The sequence below is a fragment of the Sitophilus oryzae genome, unplaced genomic scaffold (genome assembly GCF_002938485.1).
Source record: "Sitophilus oryzae breed Bouriz unplaced genomic scaffold, Soryzae_2.0 scaffold_1393_pilon_pilon, whole genome shotgun sequence".
Lineage (NCBI taxonomy): Eukaryota > Metazoa > Arthropoda > Insecta > Coleoptera > Curculionidae > Sitophilus > Sitophilus oryzae.
In genome coordinates this window covers 524382-552309 of record NW_022146052.1, presented here as the reverse complement: position 1 = coordinate 552309, position 27928 = coordinate 524382, and the positions used below count along the sequence as shown (strand labels likewise).

The window sequence follows — 27928 nt, the reverse complement described above, 5'->3', positions numbered from 1 at the left end:
GCAGAAGTTTCATTTTTATTTCGATTTTTCCCAAATAAATTTCTGAAGTAACGTCAATTATTGGATGAAAATTGGTGTCTGGGAGTTTTTTGATATGAAAAATTTGTTTTTGATGTCAATATAACTCCTGTTTGTAGGGGACGCCACCTACATGTGTTTTAACTGTTTTGAAGAGTAATAACTTTTCGTCCGCACCTGTATGAAACTACTGTATAAAAAAGTATACATTTACGACAATTTTTACGTAAAAAAGGTCTTTAGAATCGAAATTATCAATAAATGTCATCATTGACATAAATTAAACATGTTGACTAAATAGTTATTAGACTGAAATCATAAATTTGAGATGTTTTGTGTTAAAAGTTCAACAGAAACTGTTTTATCATCATTTTTCCGCAGAAAAATTTATGATTAATTTAAAAAAAATCCCAAATTTATTATATCAGTCAAATAACTATCTACTCAACGTGTTTATTTTTTCGTCAATAATGACATGTACTGACTATTTCCGTTCGAAATATCTGAAGAACGGTTGCTCGTAGCGATTTTTTACCAAGAGATATTTTTTAAGTAAAAGTCACAAAAATGTATATTTTTTTTGAGTCAGTAGTTTTATACAGATACGGAGGAAAAGTTATTTTTACGAATAATTTGGTACCACATACCTGGTATTTCGAGTCAAATTGCCGTTATGAACCACATGTAACAATTTCAATTAAACCATATGCGAAAATGCCAAAAATTGACGTATGACATTCTATTCAGATATTTCAAAAAATATCGAGGGTGCCATTTAAATATCAAAAGTTGTAGTAATTTACGGTGAAACAGGAAGTGACCAAAAACAATTGAATACGTTAATCAGTTCTAATTTATGTCATATACTAACATACCAAATATCGTTTGTATCTGAAAAAATAAAAAAAATTATAGATGATTGGATGAGCCAATTTTGACACGCACCCGGTATATCATAAGATTTAACAACTTATTGCCCTGCAGAGTTTATGCCACGTTTGAGACGCAACCGGTATAACAATAATATACCTTCTTCATTAAAAAAATACATTGGGTTTGCATTTGGTTTGTGTAATAATGGGCACCTATTATGACATTATTTATGACATACAGGGTGAGTCTTGAATAAGTGCAAATATTTTCAGGGGTAGTAGATCTCGATAAAAGAGACATATTTTCTCTTTGCCATTTTTCAGATAAGTCCAAAATAACCGAGTAATTTAAGTTTGAAAATTTTAAAAAATATATTTTTTTTGAAAAAAATTTGAGAACCACCGGATTTTTTCGGTAATTGCATCCCTTTTAGCCCCGTAACCATAGAGTAAAGCTGTAACTAAGGTAAAACCAGAGATTAATAAATTATACCGTGGGAAAATTTGCGGTGAATAGGCAGTTCTAAAAAGTTTTCGAAAAATATACAGGGAAATTTAAAATGCACGATTTTTAACATCTTTTTTTGCGAAAGAAACCTCATAGACGTATTCCTGGAGTCGAAATATACCAGCTCTGAAAATATTTGCACTTATCACTCACCCTGTATATTATGTATAAAATTAATTTAAATAAATTTACTAATTTATCGAAAAATCCCTAACCAAATTCATCTATTTTTCAGTGTTTTTATAGCTTTGACCGAAGAATGCAGCTTTGATTACTTAAGCAATTACTGGCTGTAGTTACGTGGCTTGCAATAATGCAATTTTAAGTGCATGCACATGCAGAAGATTATGACTTAGGAGCTTTAGGTGGTCTTCTTAGATTTTTTTGACTTATTAACTATACGCGCTATGTTATATAAAATGTCGTAATTATATTGTTTATAAAGTTTCGTAGTTCAAACATATCAAGAAAAATAAATTTTAATAAAAAGAATTGAAAATTATAATAAAACAAAAAATATACCTCGTATTTGAATTAAAGTTATATGGCAGAGTAATTTAGTGATTAAATATACGCATTATAAAAAAATAAATCTTGCTTTCTAATTATGCCAGGTAGACCAGTGTAACTATAATTAATAGAGAACTCGTTGTTTTTGCTATACTTTCTGGTATCTATATCCTCCTATAATACATAATTTTTTCTCTATAAGTAAGTAATCCTTAAGTAATCTTTATTCTTATAAAGGGTGTCCCAGAAATAAGTGCACGTATTTTAAGGGGTGGTAGGTCTGGTCAAAAGAAACTTTTCCTCTTTACCATTTTTCTAAGTCCAAAATAACCGAGTTATTTTACTTTGAAATTTTAAACAAAAAATGCTTTTTTGCTTAAATTTTGAGAACCACTGGATCCTTTCTGGATTTTCTTTCATGTAAATTTAATCTACTACCACCTATGTTGTCATATTATCAAGAAATTATGTTTTTTAACTTAAAACTTAAAAAAACTGCAAAATTTTTTTTCAAAAAATTCCAAATTTTCAATTTTTTTTTTCACAAAAAGAACTCCTAGGCGTGTTTCTGAGGCCGAAATATACTACCAATTAAAATACTTCCATTTATTTCTGGAACACCCTGTTTAATTAAAGCTCAATCTTGCACAAAAAAAGACAACTAAAGTCTGTCCAACGAGCCGGGGAATATATACAAACAACATGCAAAAAAATGACAGAAAATACAATTTACAAATGAGTTAAAATGACGGACAACAGTCGCCAGTGTTAGATATCCGACAGGCTTTAGAGAGTGAAAGCTACATAAATTTCTGAAACAAAACGAAACGAAAAATTAAAGACTTCATATAGAACTTGTCCCTAGATTAAACAAAAACGAATGTCTTACTAAAGCATTTTTTTCTTCCTATTACTTTTGAAATGCTTTGATCTGAATCTTTAATATTAAAAATTAATAATGTAGAACCTTGTACCACAATTTATGTATTCATGCATTCGTGCACATGCAATTTTTATCATGTTGTGTGCTAAATTCTTAGATGATGATTTTAAATGTTAGAATTAACATATATATGCGATATTTTGTAAAAAAATATGTTAAATTTGATTTAACGATCATTTTTCTTACTTTTTACAATAGTAAATATGATAGAATAATATAAAGTACTACTTTTACTAGATTTTTTAAGTTATTTTTGAGTGGATATTTAAATTTCAAGTTTGGTTATACGGCTATATACAGTATCAACTTCTAAAATCTGTATCATTATGAGTGATCAATAAATCAATAGCACTAAGTGAAACTTGTCTGACCTAACTGACCTAACCAAACCAAAACAGTAAAAATATAGGTTTGATAATGTGTAGCTTACTCAAAAGCGTTGCGTATAAAATAATATATAATATTAAAGAAATACTAATTAAAAAATTCTAATAAATAAAAAATAGATAAAATGTATAAAGACAAACAGAAGAAAAATGCAAAGATAAAATTCAAGACAGTTACAAACTTAAAATGGTAAAATGTTTAAAAGATATGTACGTTGTACAAACACTACATATTATCAGACCAAAAATTAGCATCAATATCGACAGCATTATGTTTTCTGGCCTTCAACAGATCGTCAAGCGTCCAGGGAACAACTCTAAAACTGCGTGGTTTCGGGGAATACCGCGGGACTCTGTTGGAATGCCATATTATATAAGTCCATAACCTTTCTGTCGTTCTGCAAAAGCGATTACAGGACTGGCCACAAAACAGTAGGAATGATGGAAAACTTCACTAGAACAGGTCAAGCAGATCTGATAACCCAAGAGAGGATAACTGTCAAAACTGTAATGGTCTACTAATAGTGTTTTGGACTACTAACAGGGTATTGCAAGCTCAATAGGCCTAATGGGAGTAAAACAGCCTAAACCATGTGCTGTCAATCAGAAGGAGAAAGTGCAAACTAAAAGTGCAAAATTAAAATTCTATATCTGTCTAGCAAATGTGTGGTTCTTTCAACTAGGCAATAATATGCTATTGATAGCGTTATATAGAAGATTCATTTTCCAAGTTGTTAGATTTTTTGAGGAGGATACGACTAGCATATGTAACTCAGAGATAAAAAGAGGATCCAATATATGTGCGATACCAATTAAACTTTTAGTTACGTCATCGAAGGCGCGATTTCTAAATTCATTGTTGGCAACCATGGACGTGTTGGGCGCAGGACTGACTAACTGGAATTTAATTTTCCCACTGGCGATTCTGGTGGTAGCTCTACTGTCAAAAATGTCAAATTACCATATTTATTTATTTATTTCCTGACATTCGGTTTGACACTTTAGTTTTGTATTACGAGTTTTTGGTTTAAATTAATTGTGTTGTGATACTTTAAGCTTAAAAAAATACTAGCAAACCTTGCAATCAAACATTGTTGTTCTTAGAACCGCTCTTAGTGAGAAGTGTACTGCCGCATAAGATGCCGCATCGGCTTAATAGCCATTACAAAAAACTAATCCCAACCTTATTAGAATATTTTGAACGGGAAACTAGTAATGGCCCTTTTTGTCCCTTAAGTGCTGTTAAGAATGTGAGTTTTAACGCTGTGCTGGCCAAGCTTTATCACATGACTGAAAGTTAATTTGCTATGATCTATATCTATAAAGGTCGCAGTGGATTAGACCAATAGCCACCTCAAAAAATGTAATTTAATCTATGGATATCTGTCAAATTGGACATTTAATAAAATAAATGACAAATAACGATAAAATGTGTAATAATGTTCAATACTTATATCAAAATATTCTTTTTCATGGACTCGTGGAAAATTTACCTATATAAAGATGCTGTATGACTAATTTTATAGTAACTTTTGTTATATCCTAAAATTTTCTAAAATAAGTACACTAAAAAAGTTTACTCGTTTTATAAAAACAGCATACTGAATTGTTTCCTTTCTTTTCACAACAACATACATCACTTCAGATAAGTTTCCGTAATGAATCTAACCTCCGATATCGATAAATAATAAAGTACTATTGCGATGACCTCCTTTCTCATCGAAATTAATAGTCTCTTCCTTCGTCGCCGGTACTTAACCTAACTGTAGATGAAAAACGGAAAACCTCATGTCCCCAGAGAATCCCAAAGGCTTCAAACTTATAGGTATGGGATAGTTAAGTAACGTAATTTTGCTTTCATTCTTTTTTATTAATAAATTTATTATGTAGGACATTGATTTTAGATATATTTTTAGATTTAGTTTGCACTTAAACAAAATTCTAAAATTTGTTTTTCTAGGAGTTACAGATGCCCGGCGCACTATTGCCGGACCCTGTATAATATTTCCTGAGTCGGAAATCATAATAAATCAATCCCTAACGATATGAATTCGGCTTAAGACATTAAAATACAACGGTCCTTTGCAATAAAAAGAATTAATTACTACAAAAAGTACATAAAGCTCAGAGAACAATAGAAAACCATGTACTCATAAAGAGATAATCACACGAAACAATCATAATATTCTTATCCCGTTTTACCGTATCGTAACACTAGGTTAGTTTCGGTGCAAAAAAGCTCAGCGGGCACGATGTGCTTCGTCTTCCTGAAAATGTAAAGCTCAAGACAAAAGAGCTTGGAAGAGAGGAAGATCGCACGAAGGTTGTTCACCTTTCGAGACTCTTCGGTGACTTATAGACAAAGGTAACGCTTTTTCTAGTCGGGTTCCACAGTGCTCTGCCATTTACATGATTCAGGAATTTTATATGATTTTTATAGATAGTTAATAGATAATATTTTATTCGCCTTCTATTTAGTTAATTAATTTTCAGCATGATTTTTGAATAATATTCATAATTAATTGGTAGTTAACAGTAGTAATGAACTGGAAATCGCTTTAACAGGTGTGTTTATTCTAGTTCTGATTTATACAAGGTGTCCCAAATTGTAGGGTGATCATTGAGATCCCAAAATCAGTTATGGAAATTTTATTTGTTAAAATAATTTTAAAACAAGCTACTCGAAGCTACAGAAATGGACTTTTGGAGGCGCGCGGCCGGAAAATTGAAACTGGATAGTATAAGAAATGAAAGATTTCAGAACATCATAGGCGTTAAGCACAGAATAACAGAAGACATAAAAATTAACCAACTCAGGTGGTACGGGCACGTACAAAGAATGGAAGAGAGCAGAATCCCAAAGAAAATACACAATTCCCCACAAGGTAAAAGAAAGGGAGGAAGACCTAAACGGAGTTGGAGAGAAGGAATAGACGGGGACATCAGAACAAGAGGAATAGACGAAAACCTCTGAACAGACAGAGACCAATGGAGACTGGATCATCAGGGCCGTTCTAATTTTATTTAAAACGTATAGAATTGAATATAGGATAGACTCATAGACTAATTTGTGGGTTTATTTTACCTTGTCAATAAATGCTATTAGTCAGTAAAATTGTTTAATAACATATATTTCTAATAAAAATAAATAAATTATAATAATTATTTAAAAACAAAAATATTATGCCGGGTCCAGACCAATCAGACAAAGCAACGACAAGACAGAAACATTCATGTTTTACGACAAAATTGCGACAAATCCAATACATTTCTGCGACATTTTCTCTCATTTTTGTTTTGTTTCAAAATTCGGAGACTTTTCAATGTCCCGTCTCGAGTCGGTAAAGATCAAGGTGTCTATGTTTTGTTCGTATATTTTACGACAAGTTGTCGGCGCAGTGTGATGGCGTATGCTGCCAACAGCAGAAGACCAGTGAAATCACACATGGTTAATAAAACTCATTCGCAACAAATAAATATTTGACTTTGTTGTACTTTTGTTCTTGCGGTGTGGACAATTTGTCTCAAGTTTGTCTTGTCAGAATTCCCCATTTTTTGTTGCAAGTTTGTCTTGTTTTTGTCTCAAAATCGTGTTTAGTTTTTGTCGCCTTGGTCTGGACCCGGCATTAGGTAGGCTACTGAAACACATGTTACTAACTGAAATTTGCGTATCCCAATTATTTTTGGCAAGTTATAAATACAAGTGAAAATGGAAAATATATATATATATATGTTATATTGGTCCACCCAGTACGTTCACCCGGCAGGCCACATCCTATTGCGACACGTCCGGCGCGCGTTGCGAAATCGCGAACGTATCATAATAATATTCAATTGTTCTCACGATTATTGTTAATGTAATCAATATTTTCATTATAAAACCTAATTATTTTTGTTAATCAATTAAATGTGTATGTCTCTGTACAAAAATTGTGACGACTTTATTGATATGTTTGTGTTATGTGTGTGGAAACCAATGTTGGATATATTTTCTTCGCTAAGTAATAAATTTTGATAAAGACCCTACCAGGTCGAAACGTCAATGAAATATTTAATATAAAAAAACCGTTTTTCTCATTTTTACCTGACCTAAAGCCAAGAAAAATTAAATAAAATATATATATATATATATATATATATATATATATATATATATATATATATATATATATATATATATATATATATATATATATATATATATATATATATATATATATATATATATATATATATATATATATATATATATATATATATATATATATATATATATATATATATATATATATAATTAGTTAATTCTAAGTGACTTTCATGATTGTTCGGTTTACTAAACGTAATATGTATTTTATAGAGTTACTTACGAGGGTGGTCATTTAAATTTCGCATATAGAAACATAGTAGGCACCTGTCGACACCTGATCAAATGTCAAAATTAACTGTCCTCTTTAGTTAACTTAATGCCAAAATTTTAGATCGCTTCGTTTAAAGCTGTACCTAAACTGAATTCTTGAAACTGACAAGTCAGTCGAACAATGAAATTAAGCCTAGAAAATTTTCGCTCAATAATTTTTTACAATTTCCAAAAACAGTCGTCTTAGCAAGAATGTCTTGCCGAGTTGGTTTCTGCTTTCGGCAATGAACCACCATATCGGTCGCCAAATTCTCGTTGGTATGGTAATTTGAACCTAGACGATCCAGCGAACAGGTCTACCAACAACGACAGTCACCGATCAAAACGTCGATGATGTACGTAAGCTGACCCAAAAAGAAACATTGGGCATTTCAAAGACATTTCAATTCAAAAAAAAATATATGAAGAATTATCTGCAAAAGAACTGGTTTCTCGTTGGATACTTGTTGACAGAGGAACAGAAAGCAATTAGAGACAATTAATGACAAAAAACTCTACACCCGTTTAACGCAGGAAACTCTAAAGATATATACAGTATTATCAGTAGCGATGAACCCTGGATAAACCCGAAAAGAAACGCCAATCAGCTGTTTGGGTATTCCGAGATGAATCAAAGCTGATGAAAGCTATTCGTTCTCGAATTGTTTCCAAAAAGAAGGTGGCTAAATTTGTCTCAAAAGTGGGCCATATAACAACAATTCTTCAAGATCAAAGAACTGTTACTGTTAATTGGCACATATCTATTTGTTTGCCGGAAGTAATTGCTGAGTTTCGAAAAACCAACACCGGACGACTAATAATCCTTCACCAAGACAATGCAAGTTCAAACACAGCTCAAAGACAATTGAGTTTTTAAAGCACGAAAACATCGAATTGTTGGACCATCCACCGGTCCCGACATAAGTCTTAACGACTTTTTTGCTTTTCCAAAAATTAAGAATAAACTGCATGGTCAAAGGTTCCAGTCCCCAGAAGATGCAGTCAGCGCCTTCAAAAACGCAATTTTGAGGGTACCAACAAGCGAGTGGAATAACTGATTTCAGAAATGATTCCAACGAATAAAAAATACATTTCTCTTCGCGGAGAATACTTCGGAAAAAAATAGTGTTTAAATCTATTGTTTTTTTTCTACCTCTACATATATGCAAAATATAAATGACAACCGCCGTACCAGTGAAAATTATTACTTTCTTATCTGGATTTTTCACCGAGATCAATTCGCAATATAGTCATTATTCATTTACTCTGACCCAATATCCTTCTAGCTTTATTACCTCTAAACAAAATTGTAGAACAAATATTAAATATCATAAAATAAGCTCAGAAAATGACAACATATCCGCAAACTTACAAATCAAATTCAAATGTATCAAATAAAATGAATACATAGATAGCATTTTACTTCTTCCTTAATATGTTTATTAAATTATGTATACGATTAGAGATAAAAAAAGGAGAAAAATGAAAGAAAAATGTAGATGTAGATACTGTTTCTTTTTTAAAATAACAGTCTTATTTACGATGGACAAACACCAACAAATGAATGGCATCTGTATAGTATAGTTCTGTTTTTTTCCTACACTATGAACTCCTAGGCGATAATTAACCCGATCGTGGCATTTTAGCGGTGAAGGTAACTCTCGTGAGAACGGAATAGATTCCAAATGGGTTTACTGTTACGTTTTACGTTGTCAGCCAGCATCCGACACAGAGTACAGTTTGGGAACCGCCACGAATTTGGTACTACGAAGAAACTGATACGAAAATTCGATGCATTGTATATGTTACGCACAATACTGGATTTCGGATAATGCCCGAAAAAAATGCACAGAACTAGATTTGAGCAAAAAATATTTCCCAAACCCGAAATTGTACATTTAAACGGGTATTGCCCATTCTGTTAAAGATATTCTTTAAAATCTATCATAAATCAACAATTTATTTCTGTAAGTATTAGCATTTATGCTCTCTATGAACTCAAAGTAAATTTATTTATTTATATTGAATTAATATAAGCTTATATCGTCTTGGTTACTCTAACTGTAAATAGAGTCATAACTCTCATGGAACATTATTAACCGGAATTAAGACGCCATAATTCCATCTACCTTTTATAGGTAATAACATGAAATACAATAGAAGTTTTGAGTAATCATATAAAATGAAAATGGACACTCATCTAAATACTCTAATACAGTAGTTCCCAAACTTATTTTTCTCGTGGACCACTTTCAAAATTTTACTGGTTTCGGTGGACCTCCTGCTGCTACATTTCTACCACATTCTTAAAGTCGCCAAAAAATAAAAATTGTGTCACTTCTGAGTTCTGTCCCTATATTCCGATATGTAAAATAAAAACGAAAAATGGTACATTTTATATCACTTTATTTATTAAAAGAATAGAATTACAAGAAAAATATTAAGGTAATATAGGTTCAGGTCATAATTTTAATTAATGGGAAGGATGTATCTGATGGAGTGTCAGCAAACGATCAATGTTTGGCTTTATTTTTGTGAGCAATAACCGCAAATCCCCCGCTCTGTGATGTTTAATTTGCTCCTTTTTTTGTTAAGAGGTTTGTAACGGCACTAAAACTCCTTTCGACAAGGTATGACGAGGGAAAAGCTATTAAAAATTTCCTTGCGATTTCCCACAGTCCAGGATATTTTTCGGGTATTTCTGCTTGCAGCCAAAATGTTGGGTAGCCTTTTCTAAATTTCACCTTCAGCTCCTCATTAGTGCTTAGCTCGAGCAGCTCCTCTTGTAATACAACATTGGCCACTTCCGTTTCATCAAATGGATTTATGATCCATGGTGGTATATCCATCGTCAGTATATCTTCAAACCTGGTTTTGAAGTCATCATGCAGAGCACTTAAATGTTGACTGTAGGTATGGATATCCTCATCAATACATTCTACCTGCGACAAGTTTGGAAATTGAGAGAATTCGCGCCGACTAATGTTTTGCTTCATAAATTTCAATTTCCCAAGAAAAGCCGAAATTATCCCCTTTGTTTTTATTAAATTCAGGCTGTCCCCTTGTAACTGCAAGTTAATATCATTAAATTTTTTAAACAAATCTGTCAAATACGCAATGTCTGCTTTGAATTTGATCAAGTTTTCTTTTAAATCTGGATCTCTACTTTCTAAGAACTCTAATATGGAATCGAAAACAGAGTAAAATCTCGTTAAGCATGCACCTTTCGACAACCAGCGTACTTCAGTATGTAAGAGCAGTCGTTGGAAGTCTTCATCATTTTCGTCGCACAATTGAGCAAATAAACGCGTATTCAATGCATTGCTTCTGATTTTGTTGACAGCTTTTATTACAAAATGAAGAGATTGGTTCAACCTGTCACTTAAATGTTTTGCCACAAGATGTTGTCGGTGGATTACGCAATGAATAGCTGTAAGTCCTGGTATAATTCTTTTGAGATGACTTATAAACCCACGATATCGCCCGACCATTGCAGGAGCTCCGTCTGTTGCCACTGAAATAATGTTTGTAAATGGGATCGATTTTTCCGTAAAAAAATTACTCAGGACATTAAATATTGATTCGCCTTTAGTGTCAGTCTCCAAAGTTCTGGCAAATAGCAATTCTTCGTGAATTTCTTCCTCAACAATAAATCGGACATATGCCAATAGTAATGCTTCATTACTGGGTAACGTTGACTCGTCCAGTTGTATAGAAAAATGAGTTTTTTGCAGATGATTGCACAAAAAGCTTTCGATATCAGAGCTCATTTCATCAATGCGTCTTTGTACAGTATTGTTACTTAATGGAATTCTTTTTAGTACGTCAAATGGAGATTTGTGCAAAACAGTTTTTAAAACCTCTTCAACAGCGGGTAAAATTAATTGTTCTCCGATAGTGTGCGGTTTTCCAGATTTTGCTATAAGTAATGAGATATTGTAAGATGCCCGCAAGCCATCATCGTTACTTTGAGATGTTGAAGCGAACATACTGTGCATGGTGGGTCTCTTTCCATATTTTTCTTTCAATGTTTGAAAATATTTTAAATCTTTACCTATTTTATCAGTATGACACCTTTTTAGATGATCTTCGAGCTTTGATGGTTTCATAGAGTCATTGCTCAAAACTTTGTTGCATAATAGGCACATGGGCAATTGTTTGTCTGCCTCTGATGGAACAAAACCATATTTCAAATAATCGATACTATATTGTCGACATTTTTTCTTTGCTGTAGCCATGTTTCGTGTCAGTTACCTTACCTGTAAAAAAAAGTTTTAGTAACCAAGTTTTTTCTGAATATAGGTATCACACCGCAGCCTTTGTCAGCACGCGGAAATAGAATTACGGCTTGTAAAGGGACCAACTAATAAACCGCTGAGACAAATACAGACGTTTTCACAAAACGGTATCAATTTTAAAGTACATAATTTACCACTAATTTTTAATAGTATAGTATAAATAAAAATTGGTGTACTCAGTATCGAATACTGATCATATTTGTGTAGGAAAAAATAAAAGTCGAAATCCCAAAATTGTCCATAAAAACGATAACTAACATTTTATTAAATCAATGAGTTCACGCGCTCCGTGTATTTGCGTATTTTTTGTCTGCGGCTTCATTGTTAAAACGTGACAAACTGGCATCAAAGTCCAAGCCCGCCCTTTTCCCGTCGCCCGCGCACCGCTCGCTCTTTCCGAAAAGGAATAGTTTTGATAAAATAGTTACTTCAAAACCAATTTAAAATGATTATGAAATTACTGTTTTATAAAATTAGTAGTTATTTGCAAGAAAAATTACAAAATTAATTGCTCTGCAATATTGCTTATTCGGCCTTTTAGAGGCAGTGTTTCTCTCGTGAAAAAACAATTGAATAAAACGTGCTGTGTTTGTCTTCAAATCGAAAGAGGACAATTAAAATATCTGTAAGTTACTAAGTTACCTATCTATACAGGCCGTTGTGATCAACCGACTAGTACACGTAAACAAAATACTTAAGTACTATAACAAAAAAAGGTAGGTTACTTACTTTTCTCCGGCACTAGCAAACACAGATATAAATTTTTCTCACAACTTTTTTCCAAATTCCGCCTTTTTTTTCGAAATTCCGGAAACAAATGAATGCGTTTGCCTTTGGCATCAAGTATTTATAGTGGTGATCAAGTTCATGTCTGAACAAGCATTAAGCATTGTCGGGCGGATAGCGCTTTGCAAGTCTGTACACGAAATTGTACGTAATATCGAATACGCAAGTTTGGACAAGTAACAGTCGCTTGCCTTATTAAAATATTATCTGCTTAGATAGGTACTTAAAACAATGTAGGTAGGCCCTTATAAAAACTATGCTTACATTTTTGCTCTTTACTATCAAAAGCAGATAAATTTTCGTGGACCCCCATTAACATCTTATGGACCCCCATTTTTTGTTCACGCCTACGTAGACCCCCAGCAAGTCTCCCGTGGACCCCTGGGGGTCCACCTGGACCACTTTGGGAATCACTGCTCTAATAAATAATTTACCTCATTAATGTCAGGGTGAGTTTTCTACGATATTCTCTATGGTTATCTCGGAAACTACTGTAGAGAGTTGGTTGAATGGAAAAAGAATTGCATTTTTGTGAGGATAAACATTTTCCCCTTTCAGATTTTTGAAAATTTCGAAAAAGCAATTTTCATTTAAAAAAGCATTATAATCTATTTTAGACAAAAAGTTTTCAGATAAAACTTATTATTTTAGACAGAAGCGCGCAGTAGCGGTATACAGGCGAACTCTGTATCGTGTAAATAATAGTTCTTATTATCTTGCTTTACTTAAATAACTGTCAAATTTGTATATTAATTTAATAAATATCATACATAGAATTTTTATAAAACAAATAGGTTCAAATAACCATATACACTCAGATGCAAAAAAAAACGCAACGGAGAAATTTTTGGTCAAATTTAAAGTGTTATACTTTTGTTATTCTTAACGCTATTTTCATGAATTTTTTAGCAAACTGTATATAATTATATCAACTTTAATTCGTAAACTAAGTTTTTTATAAACTTTAGTATTTGTCATATTATACAGGGTTAATCGAGGGGTTGTTCTTTACCCTAATTTTAAAACACCCTGTGCAATAATTTCGTGTGTAAATTTTCTTAAAATATAATTTTACTGTCAGAACCATGTCTCCTGAGCATTTTCTTTTTTGGATCATGTCAATACATGCCTTAGTTAATTTTTAAGATCGAAATGAACTTGCCATCAACAATTTGCAATTTTTTCAATGATCATTTCTTTTTGAAGGAATTTTTCAATATGACTAGGCCCCTTTGGTGATTATTGTGAACTATATGCTATGAACTGACCATCATGTTCGACGTTTGGGAAATGCTTGATAGGAGGATTAGAGGTTGTGAAGCGGTACCAGCTTCATTAAATGAACTTCGTTAGGTTCTTAAAGATGAATGAGAAAACATAACGCAATATGGTATATGCAGCCTCAATGACTGTATGATCGGACGTATACAGGCAATGATATCAGCCAAGGGATGCTATACAAAATATTAGGATATTTTTACAATTATTTTTCTGTTGTTTGTATACTTGAGTATTATAAATGTTTTCTTTAATATCGTTAGTTCTGTTATCGTTATTAATGTTTATTAAAACCAGGAGAGTATCGTTAGTCTTTAACGTTTTTTTTTTAATTTAATATAGAGTATCCAATGCAGCGTAATACGACGTTACGACAATAGTCACCAAAACCATCTCGTCATATTAAAAAATTACATCAAAAAGTAATGATAATTATGTATTGATATGAATCAAGAAACAAAATGCTCAGGAGTCATGGTTCTGGCCGTAAAATTATATTTTAGGAAAATTTACATACGAAATTATTGCACAGGGTGTTTTAAAGTTAAGGTAAAAAACCAATACCCCGATTAATCCTGTATAATATGCCAAATACTAAAGTTTATAAAAAAACTTAGTTTACGAATTAAAATTGATATAATAATATACAATTTGCTAAAAAACCATGAAAATAGGGCTAAAAATAACAAAAATATAACACTTTAAATTTGACCAAAATTTTCTGCATTGCGTTTTTTTGCATCTGAGTAGTAGTAATAGTAGATAAGTCCATTTTTAATGATAACCCATATTATTTTTCTTTTTTTATTATATTCGGCATCAATAATAAAGAAACCTGGGTGTAAAGCCATCTTTTCCCAAACAGATTAAAATTACCAATCTCCTATTAACAAATTCCTAAAACAAAGTATGTGACATTGTGACATAAAATACCATTTATTACTAAATTAATAAGACAGACAATAACTCTCACTGTCAAGTATCCTCTCACAATGGACAGACTTAACTAAAATACTGTACAAATTATAAGAAAGTCTGTCCACAGGTCTGTCTAAGGAATCATGAAAGTTTTCGACAGATGAAATCCAGAAAATGGCAAAAAATACAATTTTGCTATGAATTAAAATGACAGACACAGCTGTCACTGTCATGTTTCCTTTCGTTGGACTTTACATAACCTATCATGAAAATACATTCACCATTTTGTGATAAGCATTTTCTGATGAATAAGGTATTTAATAGATCTTTATCGAAACCACTATATAATAATTACATAGGTGTAAGATTGCCCAAGATCGTTGTTCTACACACATCCCATTATCAAGATTTCACGCTTAAGTTTCAAAAAAACTTACGTTTTTCAACTTATCCAACTGAAATTAAAAATAGATTATAGATCTGGAAAAAATGATATGCTGTCATGTAGATAATTCTTTCCAGCTGAAAACAACGATAGATAACGAGATAAAATATGAAGTTACCACCTCGTCACAATCTCTCTTTGCTCTGGCAATTATCGCGAGTGGCTAGATAAGAGAGTACCGCAAAAATGGGCTACACGATGAAAGATAGCGCTTGAAGTATGAAGCGAGCGCGGAGGTACGACAAGGAGGCTGTAATGCTCCGGAGTAACTGAAGCAGATCGGTACCAGAAGAATGAACAATGGTATCGATAATGTTAAGAATCGATAATAAGTATATTACTCGAGATTATATCGTTATCTATACTGTTAGAGGTTATATTAAGAGGTTATTATTAAGGTTGATTCTCACTATACCTTCCATATCAGCTCCCTTCCGTTTACATAAAATATTATAGCATGTAAATGAATAGGACCATGCACACTATCCGTTCCGTTTCCCTTCCGTTCCATATCCTTTCCCTCCATACATACATACATACATACTGCCATTACTCGCTGACGAGTATTTAACACGCATCAGAAGATGGACACGCAAGGCGTTTTCTTTCATGAGCTTTTCTGTGACTGGAAAGCCCGATACATTATGTTATCTGTCTACCGCACTCCGGTCATTCAAAAATCTCATTGCTTTGTTGCCTCTTTACTTTTTGGTTGTCGTGTTAACTGAGTTTACAATTATTCTTCTCCATTCCGTTCTATTGTGAGCAGCTTCTTCCCACTCATTCTGCTTGTTAATCCCCTTTAAGTTTTCGTGGAAAATATCCTTGTACCTTTTGACTTGTCCACCCGGCCTCCTCTTACCGTCTACAAGCTCACCGTAAAGCAACAGAGATTTTGGTATACGGTTTTCTTGCATTCTGCATACGTGACCAGCCCATCTTAAGCGGGAGTTTGTAATCATGACTTCAATATTCTCGCAGTTAGTCTTTTCAAGGACCGATACGTTTGGGACATGATGGAACCATTTTATTCTTAAGAGTTGTCTAAGATTTCTCTGTTGCAACTTGTTTAATGCGTTCATGTGTCGGCGGTACGGCACCCAGGTTTCGCTTCCATATAATATGGTGGAAATTATTATTGCTCGGTATACTGCAAGTTTCGTTTTTCCCTCCATACATTTTTTGGCGGGCGGACTAAAGCGTATCGGAAAAAGAAATTTAGAAACACATTTCTAAATCAAAGCAGAAACTATGGCCGAATTCAAATTTCATCTAAGTGCAATTAATATGATGCGAACTTTACCGATGACACTGTTTCATTTTTGTTTCAGTGGAGAAATTGCCAGTGAAATTTTTATAGAAATGACGATATGGTGCATCGACATATATTAACGGCCCATCCCTACCATCATATATGTTTAGCGAGTTAACGGGCTTAATAAAAGAGCGTAAAATCACCGTACAAGAGAGCCGGCCGAAGGACCATTAGAACCAGCCGGTCTCTTATTCAATTAATTTATAGTGACTGATTAATCACTTTATGCTTCGATTATTATGCATTAGGATGCATTAGATCGAGGCCGATAGATGATTGACTACCGGGCCGAAGAATAAACAGATAATTCGATTATCTCATTGGTGAAAAAAATGGAGATAGAAGTATTTTAATGATGGCGCAAATATTGGCAGTGTTTGCATCTTTAGTCTTGTAACGACTCAGTGGCTTAGGCTTTTCTTAATGCTGTTTTATTTTCTTAAAAAGTCGTGTGTTCAATATCACTATATCTATATATGTTTAAAGCCGGTAGGTACACAATCCAACGTTCTAACCAACATTTGGCACAGTTTTCAACAATATTGCAATTGGCAAGCGTGTCTCCTACACGATGGGGTAAACGATTATTCCCACGTTAGACTTAAATTTGGCACTACATTTGTGAAACCAAATAAGTGTCGTAGGTATATTTCACTCCTTCTTCTGGGAGAGGCGAGACCTTGTCGTTGGTGGGGAAGCTCTTAGTCAGGTTCACTGGGTCACTTTGACTGGGTCTAAGGAGCATGTCATTGTCTTGTCACTAGCTGTAGTGTCGTAGCCAGGAATGACCTATGACGATGCCGGATGGGACTACCCCGTCCGTCATACCAGGCACCCTCTACTGTCTGTGGTCGTGTATCACGGGCCGAGGGTGTGGTTAGTCTTACTTTAACCACCTGGACCAGAGAAGACAACCTTACCAAAAACCTAAATCCTATAATGGCGAGACCAGGTCAAGGGGATGCGTGGCTAGATAGAAGACTAGCCTCTACTGGTCTCAACCTTGGGGCACCAAACCAAACAAACTCATTTTATTCTTGTCTCCCTTACCTCAACATGCGGCGCTCTTAACGGACCGACTAACCCTTGCGGTCTAATTGACCTCAAATCCAAGGAGACAATAGAGAAAGAAAGATATATCCTCTATTATTGATTCAGGATAACACAGGTATCAGGTCTAAGGAGAGACCAAGTTAAAGAGGTGAAGAAAATAGAGACAGATCCTCCAGCCTACACCTCATGGGTACCTCAGCCAAGCTCTTCGACTGTGAAGAACACGGAGGTCTAAACCCCAACAGTGGAAGGGCGTATATACCCTCGTAAGATGTACATGCTCCCCGGAAGATACACATCTGTTGTCAGAGGAGGATGTAAAATACCCTGTCCCGCCTACAACAGGAAGATCCTCATGTATGATGAGTTGTAGACTGATGAACTATAACTCAAGAAAGGAAGTCACAATAGATCTTTAAGGTCGCGGTGATTAACCCTCCCCCCTCCTTTAATATATATACCGGGTATTTCTCAAAATTGGGTCATCCCTATAACTTTATTATTTTTATCAGATTAAAATACAAGATTTGGTGTGTTCGAATATGACATAAATCAAGATTGGCTGACGTATTTAATTAGTTTCGGTCACTTCCTGCCGGAAATGATTAAAACTTTTGATTTTTAAATAGTCCCTCGATGTTACTCTAGGCATTTTTTTACATTGTTTGAAAAAAAAATGATTATTAAAAAGAGTTTGGCTTTATTAATAAATTCATTGAACCATTGGCATTTTTCTATTATAGTTTCCAACTTTATTAAAATGATGCCGTCGTATTTTCTAAGAGTAATTAGTATTCGAGCTGATACACAAAGTTGGTAATCTTATATTTTATCTTGTTATCAGTAATCTCTTGAACTAAAAACGAATTATTCATACAGCAATTTAGAACCAATTTTAATTTTATTAAAATTGTGCCTATATATAGCAGCTTTAATCATAATCGGGCATTTTTCACAATACGCGTACAATTTTAAGGGTACGCGCAGGCAGGCAATTATTTAGTTGCCGATTTGTAACCAATATATTCATAAGAATATATTGGTTACAAATCAAGCAAAAATCAAATAAAAATTTTATCATCTAGGTACGTCTTTTCCTGATAGTTTGTTTTTGGTTTATCTCAAAAGTTTTTTTTATTGGAGAAATTCGCTTTTGAATAAGACAGTAACGATTTACAGCAATTTAGCATTGATTTTGGGTTTTCATCACTAATAAACTAGTGTTTATTGTTTTTGTAATGTCACTGTCATAGAAAAGTCATATTATTATTGTTTATTGACGTTTACTATATTAGAGATGGTTTTAAGTTCTGAAATATCGGCTATTTTTTGCTGCTTTAATTGATCATGATAGATATCAACTTTAGGACTTAAACCATTCAACTACAGGACACTGTCCCTACACTAGGACCAAAAGCAAAGGCATGGCTTTAATGTAAAAAAAATCGAAAAAATGTTAGTGTCTTCTTCAAAAGCGAATATCTCTAATATCTAAAAAAAGCTATTAAGATGAATCAAAAAACTATCTATCGAGAAAAGATACACCTAGATGACAAAGTGATTTTTAAATTCCGTGCTTTGTTATCGTACCCCACAGGGTGTTTCAAACTTTCACCAAAATATCAACATTTTGTTTTTCCTCGTATGGCAATTATCATTACAACTTTCATTTTTAATTTAATAAGAGATATTAAAAAGTCAAATAATTTAGCTACAAATTGCTTAAAAGTTAATCAAAATCGGTCCACTAGAACACAATATATAAATCTTTAAAATACATGAAAATTTTAAGGTGCCCATTTTTCGTACCCGTGAGTGCAGTCCCTATTTTAAGAATCCAGCAAATCAGAGATCATTAAAATCGGTCCAGTCGTTCTTCACAACTAACTTGACATGGTTTTATTAATTTATATGTATCCGATGGCAATTCTCATTACATAATTAAATAATAATTGACTCTTCTATACACATAGTCAGGTTCATGTTTATTATAAAAACAGTTTTGTTAGATGAGTAAATAAATACTTATTAAAGTAATTTTCTTATTAGGCGCCCAAGCCTGAAAAACTCTCAAACACACTCGACTAATTGAATACGGTTTTTAATTTCCTCCTAGCGTCGTGAAAGAAAACTAAAAAACTACACGCAGAAGATAGGGAAATTATTACCGAACGTTCTCTGGCTCATCTGTGAGTAATTAATTCAATTAAATAATCGTTTTATAGGCGCGCTAATAATATGTTTCTTCCTGTGAGATGGCGACAGGCGCGGAAGTTTTGACCATTGAATGATAATGAATTTATAGCTGTATATAGAATATCGTTTTTGCTCGGTTTAATGCCCCGTTGTTCGCTGTGTGTATGTTACCCGAGATGTATTAATTACACGGAGATAAGTTAATAATTAAATATAGTTGTATGCGGTTAAAGCAAATCGTGTGGAAGTAAAGCTTTTAATTTTTTTATAATATGAAAAAGGTATTTTTTATAAACACCAAATTGTCAGTGGTTTTTTACTAATAAAATAAATTTGTCTAACCGACAATTCAGATATATTTAAATATGCGAGGTGTTTTTCACAACATATTCACAAAACTTGTGTGAATTTATCAAAATATATTTAGTGAAAAATGACGCCACGTCACGTGACTTCTTGTCCTTCTTGTGAAGCTGAAGCGTATTAAAGTATTCGACGTAATTAGAGGAAACAACGAACGACGAAGAACATATTAATCTAAGCAGTTTTTTGAACAGGTGTTTGAATAGGTCTCAGTGCGTGGGTGATTAGTGTTTTTATAATTTAAGGGTAAGTATATTATACTAGTTATATATGTTTATATGTAGTTTCTGTAAACATAAAGCCAGCTCTCTTAGAAAACACAATCTCCTTTTATTATAATTATTTGCATTTTAATTTTAGTGATTTTTTAAGTAAACATAATTGTTCCATGCGTGTGTGTGATCTCTCTATATCAACATATCTTTAAGTACATATTATTTATTCTTACAGACTGTGTTTCGGAGGACAAATTTAATAGAAGATAGGACTAGAGGACTCTGACCTAACCTAACCTATCTGACAATCCTATGGCAATTTTGTTCCTATTTTGGTTAGGCGCAGAATTCCAGTAAGGTTCTTCTAGACAAGAAGAGATGGCAATGAATTTTTTTTAAAGGTTAATAAAAAGTCACAAAACAGGACTTATGTATGTAAGATATTCATGTTCATCTCTTCTTGTCTAGAAGTTTGTTATTAACCTTTATAATAAATATTATAATTATAAATACGTGTTTTATTAAATTTATTAATATTTACTAACGCTTTGTGAATTTATAAAAGTAACTTTAAATTTACTATAATAAACTGTTTTAATTTGTTGTTACTCTATAGTAAAATTACATGAAGTTAAGAAAAGATACGAATTAAGAAGTCAAAATTGTTGTAAATTAAAAAGACAATAAGTAAATTTACTATGAGATACACATTTTTTAAATAAATTCACAAAGAATATTGGTGAATATAAAGATATATTATAATATACCAGTTAATATTTGCCAGCCCTTGGCAAAGGTTATTCTTGGGTCGAGATTTCCGTATGTAAGAAGAGTACAATGCGTTTATAATGTACTGAACAAAGAGAGGACAGTAAACACGTTGCCAAACGTATGAAATAAACCGAGAAAATGTGCACATCGCTAAGAGACGTGGAAGGGGATATAGCAGATTTGTCGCAGTTGACCGGTCGACCCAGTCAATACCTCTGTCAGTACTTAAAGTTTTAGGGAAAGGTGTACGTCATGTGTTCAGCTTCACGATTTAATTACGTCTCGTGATACTTAATTTGTTTATTTATTAACGAGTCGTTGTAATTTTCCCTATAGCTTGAATTTTTTTAAGTGCAAGCTAGAAACACTTGCATTTTTGGTAAAAATAAGTGGAATTGAGTGGGTGTTCGATAGTGGTCGCGCTATTAGAAATATGAATTCAAAAATCAATATCTCGAAATCTATTAGAAATAATAGATTGTAGTTTTTTCAAGAACTTTGTTAATATTTCTGCTGTATTTTCTTTGTAGACAGCTGCTGAAAATTGCTATGCTCTAAAAGTAAATGGATGGATTGTTTACAATTTGTGAATGGCAAAAACAACCTTATCGAATTTTTCCTATGTAAACATATTGTAAAATATCCGATCTTGAAAATAAAAAAAGTTTCAATATCTAAAGTGGTTCTTGAGTTATGTGTTAAAAAGTTTTGAGTTTTTAAATTATCGCGATTACTGATTTTCGTTATAAAAAAAATGACACCCTGACGATATCCTTATAATTCCATTTCAAATGCTCAGAAACATGTCTAATGATTTTATTTAGTTATCTCTTGAAACAAAAAAAATAAGCGGTTTGCGATCGTGATTTTACTTTATTTGATAGGGAAAGGCGTATCGGCAACCGCCGTAAAAGCCGCAACAGCACAACGTCGCGCGTCGCGTCCGTCGGTCGATCGCATTTCTCTCACTCCTATAACTTCTTTATTTTTTCAGATAAAAAATCGAAATTTGGTATGTTAGTGTTAGTATATGACAAAAATCAGGATTGATTGATGAATTGAATTAGTTTCGGCCGGAAATGACGGCAACTTTTGATTTTTAAATGGTAGGTATCGTCGATATTTTTTTACTTCATTTAATAGACCATGACATTCGGAATAAAATGACATATCATATGTCAACTTTTGATATTTTCGCTTAAAAAATAGTATTTAAAATTTTAATCTAGAGTGTCATGTTAAAACCACTAATTTTTCAATTCAAATCAAGGAGCCTTTGAAAAATATATTTGATTGTCTAATATTTTTCGTGGCATTTCCTGGTGGGTTAAAAGATGCTCCAATTGTATGCTGGCGGCTCATTAACATATTTGGAAAAAGCATACTTGATATTTCAAGTAAATTTTTTTATGCGCACAACTAGTATTACGTTCTATTCAGAATATAATTTTCTATCAAACACCGAGGGTACCATTTAAAAATCAAGAGTTGCATTCATTTACAGTGAAACAGGAGTGACCGAAAATAATTAAATACGTCAATCAATCCTGATTTATATCAGGATTGATTGACGACATACCAAATAACAAGGATTCGAAGGAAGAGGAAACGTTCCTGCATTTCCTGTACCGCTGTCCGGTATAGGACCCGGAATCGTTTTCCTGGAGGTTTACAGCTTTGTAAATCTTAAAGTCTTAATCTCAATGTTGCCAGGAAGAGCATAATGGAAGTCACTCATTACCTCAATGCCCCCGAATTGTTTTATCAATCCAAATTTTCCATCCCTAGGGTCTCAATGTGAGTGGTATAAACAGGGTAATTCTGCTAACTGGAGTTCGGCAAGCGGTCACACTCGCCACTTTAACCAACCAACCAGCCAACCAACATACCAAATATCGTTTTCTACGATTAGCTAAGAAAATGCAGTTTGAAACATGGAAAACTCGATCTGAAATTGGCGCTTTGCAAACTGTTGTTTGCTAAGGATTTAGCGCACGACATGTGTCATTTTTCGCACGACATGTGCCAATTTTAACATTTTTAACCTCCAATGTTAAGCTGAAACACCATACGCAACGCAGCCGTCAGAAAAGTGTCATCATTACATCGCAAATTATTTCACAAAACTGGCAAAAACTGAGTGAGTCTGCTGCTAATTTGTGTCGTAGAAAAAATAGCGTAAAAATCTCGTTCAAAAACTTCTTTGTACACTCGTTCGACTTGTAGCTGCGGCTCGCCTGCTTGTTGCCTGCGGCTCGAGCCAACAAACTGTCGAACTCGTGTGCAAAACGTCGTTTTCGAAACTCGATGTTCAATATACTATTTTGTGTCTAAAAAAGTGGAAAAAGTTATCGGGGTGAGTCCCTTTTGACATCAGTCATCCGTCCCATAAGATTGACAAAACATAAAAACTTTTGCAGATTTTTAATTTCAATATTAACATCTGTATTGAATTCCAACGTTAACAATATAAAAACAAGAAGATTCATATAATCTACACTTCAAAGCGATCGGCCATTATTTATCTTCCAAATGTCAGGGTTACTGAAATAAACTGACATAACAACTTTAAATCAATATTATTTTTACATCCGCTACAGTAGCATATCAAAGTTCGACATTTAGATTCAATCTTTATAATTTTAAACATATTAAAAACTAGAACTATAATATATTATTTTCATATTCTGCCATTTTGTATTAACCTTGAGTATTAACCTTACTTATAAGTCAAAATGATATTTTACTTCTAGTTGTCAGCTTACTTTCTAAAATACATTAAAAACTTTAAGGTTATTGGTAAGAAACCGTACAAAAAAAGCTTAAAAGTGCTTTTATTTTTTTTTGTACCTATATGGCCATATGGTAGAAACATATGTTGTTTTAGGTTCAAAAAGTAAACAGAATTTCTAAAGAAATAACTTTAAGATAATAAAATTCTTTACAACAAAATATTTATATCTGCACATAAATCAATTAAAAATTAATTAACATTATTAAAAAACATAAACACTCACCGTCTTGGGTTTATTTGGATATCACCAAGTTAATTTCACCTGAAAATTAGAGAAAAATCAACATTAATATTAAAATAAAATAAAATTGATACTTATATTAATACAAATGTATAAAAAAACAGTGGCGGCGCGTACTTTGTAGGTGCACAATCTTAGAAAAACAAATAGTCATGCGACCTTGTAAAAATGACATTTTAGAGCTATCAAATCGTCAATCTAATGTGGCTAATTAAAGAATAATATTATATTATGAAAACGGCTACTAATGTTATTGTATTTATAAATTGAATGCCATTGTAATATTTCTGGATAGTGAAAACAGAAGTCTGAGCCTCGACGCACACAGAAAGAGCAAAATATGTGATGCCCCAATGCAAATTAAAACTTGGCTAACGCACGCTGACCAGTGGAGAGCGTTAAGACAGATTTAGGTTTGTTTCTTCACAGTCAGGCTGTCATGGTAAAACATGTTACAATAAACAATAAATACAATAAAGCGTGAAATCGTGAGGGAAAATATACAAAAAATAACCACCAGTATAAACTAGTGTAACTGCCTTTCAGCATCATCAGTACAGCAAAAAATCAGCAAACGATGAAATAGATCCCAAGAAACAAAAACCAGGAAGCATACGATGCACGAGGCACCGTTTGCAACATTGGCGATGGAGAAAAAATAAAATAAGTTCACGGGAGCCTACAGCCCTAATTTATAGCCTAGAACCAGGGTCGACCAGGATTGTGGGCTTCGCCCAGAATAGCTAAGGAGATAGCGAATAACAACCCGCCGCAATACTCTTGCCGAGAAACAATATAAAATAAAAGCAGGAATCGGAAAGGGGAAATATACAAAAAAGTCGTAACCGTATATACCAATGTATACTAGAGTGAACTACTAACTATTATACTAGTGTAACTGCCTTCCAGCATCATCAGTACTGTAAGGAATCAGCAAACGATTGATTTCAACCTTTATTTTATATTGTTCCTCGGCTAAAGGTATTGCAGCAGGTTGCTATTGGCTAACTCCTCAGCTATTCTGGACGAAGCCTACAATCCTGGGCAAGTCTGTTTCTAGGTTGCAAATTGGGGCTTTAAGCTCCCGTTTGCTCCATTTATTTTTCAGTTTTTTCTCCGTCAACGGTGACGAATTGTTGAGGGCTGTGCCGATTATTTTTCCTTCTTTTTTATCTTTAATTACTGTAGAGGGAGATGGGGGTTTCACCATCCACCGCAAGGAGCCGGAAGTGACGTCATGTGACAGTTAAAACAAGTAAAAACGGTTAAAAGGCGCTAATAAACAAGAATCTTGTTCTTACAGTGGCATACACTATACAGAGCGTAGGCTACCTCTCGTATGTATTTAGTGTAATAGGTACACCAAATATGTAATGACAAAAACGTTTTTGACTAGAACAGTTTTCCTCTTTCTCTGCGTTTCCTCTGCTCTGTGCATTCAGCTTAATAATCATTATACTAAATATGAACTATTTATTTTTGATTTTTTAACAATACCTCTTCTCTGCTCTTCTGCTGTTATTTTAGACAGATTTACTTTTGTTGACATGAACTATAAAAATCCACTTACGATAGTAAATAACCTACAATCATAAAGAGAAGAGGTCAAGATAAAAATTGTTCATCTAGTTGAAATTACAGATAATGTTTTCAAAGCAAATGACGCGATTTCAGTCCGTTTTGTGAAATCCGAGATTCGAGGTTATTTTTGAAACTGAAAACATGTTTTGTTTTTGAAAACAATTGAGTCCATTTAGTGGAAATCCGCCTTAAGCTACCAATAATAGTAAAGAAAGGTTAAGGAAGTTAATGTCAAATTAATAATACCACTTTATAAAATAAAACTCAACAAAGGCACTGTTAATAAGCAACAAACAGGAAGTCGTTGAGGAATAATATGTTTCCGATAGATATATGCTACGACCTACAGTCTATTTTTTTCCTTCTAGTCTTAATAACCTCATTATTTTGTAACTGTAACAAAATAAAAAAAAATAGCCTAACCATCCTTGAAACAAATAACGAAATATATCGTTTTTATTGTTTCTTTTTTCTCGCTCTTGTCGGTCAAGGTAAGTTAACCTGTGCATCTGTTTTATAGAGTGGGCTTAGATTTTAAGTTAGTGTAATGTCTGTGCATAATAAATTGTTTCTAATATGTGATTTTGTTTTTAGGAGTACAAGGTGTCTATAAAAAATTAGAAATGGCTGGTGGTAGGGCAAAAATTCTCAAATATTCGTTCATTCTCTTAACATTTAAAAAGAATCGAAAAAATATAATTTTTTTTATTTTATTGGAAAATTTATATATTTTACTGTAAATGTCCGAAATTCGGTAAAACCTAGGATTTACCAAAAGCAAGTGGTAGTAAAAACCAACCAACCCCACCAAATAACCACCTAACCAATGCATTAACACCCCCCAAATAATTAGGCTTATCAATGCATTAACACTCTCCAAATAACCAGGCTAACCAATGCATTAACACTCTCCAAATAACCAGGCTAACCTAATGCTTTTGGTAAATCCTAGGTTTAGCGCGCTTATCCTAGGTTTTACCGCATTTCAGACATTTACAGTAGCATATATTTAAAATGTTCTCTTAAACGCTGCTAAATATTATAAAGTTTAAAGGAATAAGAATTCAAACAAAAAAACATTTAAAAGAAAATATACCGAGTGTAAATAAATAAGTTCCAAGAATCAGCATACGTTTTTTTAAAAGCTTAGGGTTTTTACTAACTCGTTTAAGTTTTTTTCCTTTCGTTGTTTTAGATTTGGCGTTTCTCTGCAAATATATTTGAATATATGGATGAACAATTTAGAATTTGGTATACTAAAGTACAAATAGATTCAAAAATTGACCACCGACATCTAAAAATTCACAGACAACTGTCATTGTCAGAGTCGATCCTTGGACAATTGAATAAAAATATTAGCTTTTTAGAGTTTTTGTCAGTTTTTACTGATGTTTCACTTCGCATATTTGAATTTGATTTGAATTTTTGCGAATTTGTTGGGCTTTGTTGACTTTATGTTATTTCGTGTTTTAGTAGTAAGAATAGTTATGCAAAATATTCCAATTTAGAAATGAATTATGCTTGAACTAGAAAATTAAAATGGGATTATTGTGAATCTTAGAAAGGTGCTTTAAAAATAGGTAACTGTGCAGCGTACGATTGTTTCCAGATAAAAAAAAAAACATGAAGAATAATGGACCAACTAACTTTTCACTTAAGTAAGTAAATTAATAATAATATATGTTACGAGTATTAAACTAATGAATTATGATAGACACTTGAATGAACTAATTATATTTTTATTCTTACATTTTCTCATTTTTTTAATAGTTGTCAAAAATAATTATGATACGTCAATTTTAACTTAGTTGGTTCACATTATAAATTAGAGTAAGTATCAAAAATTAAAATGCATCTATTCTATTAATACAATAAAAACAGATATGGTTTAAAAAAATAATCAATTTAAATTAAATTTAAAACAAGCCTGCTAAAATTCAGTTGACAGAACTGAATACCAGATAGTCTGTAAGACTAATGAAGCCACTAAAGAATGATATTCCTGTTGTTTCCCACACGTTTTAAGTACCATACCGGTAAC

The 27928-nt window shown here is 32.9% G+C and overlaps 1 protein-coding gene across 1 annotated transcript in view; it reads right to left on the bottom strand.

Annotated features, from left to right (window-relative positions):
• The window catches only part of LOC115875626 (rhoGEF domain-containing protein gxcJ), a 275457-nt gene that overhangs the window by 196902 nt on the left and 50627 nt on the right, over positions 1-27928 (bottom strand). Inside the window, exon 2 of the mRNA XM_030891130.1 lies at positions 24289-24327. The gene's annotated coding sequence lies outside the window, so the exon portion shown is untranslated. The remainder of the gene's footprint in view (positions 1-24288; positions 24328-27928) is intronic.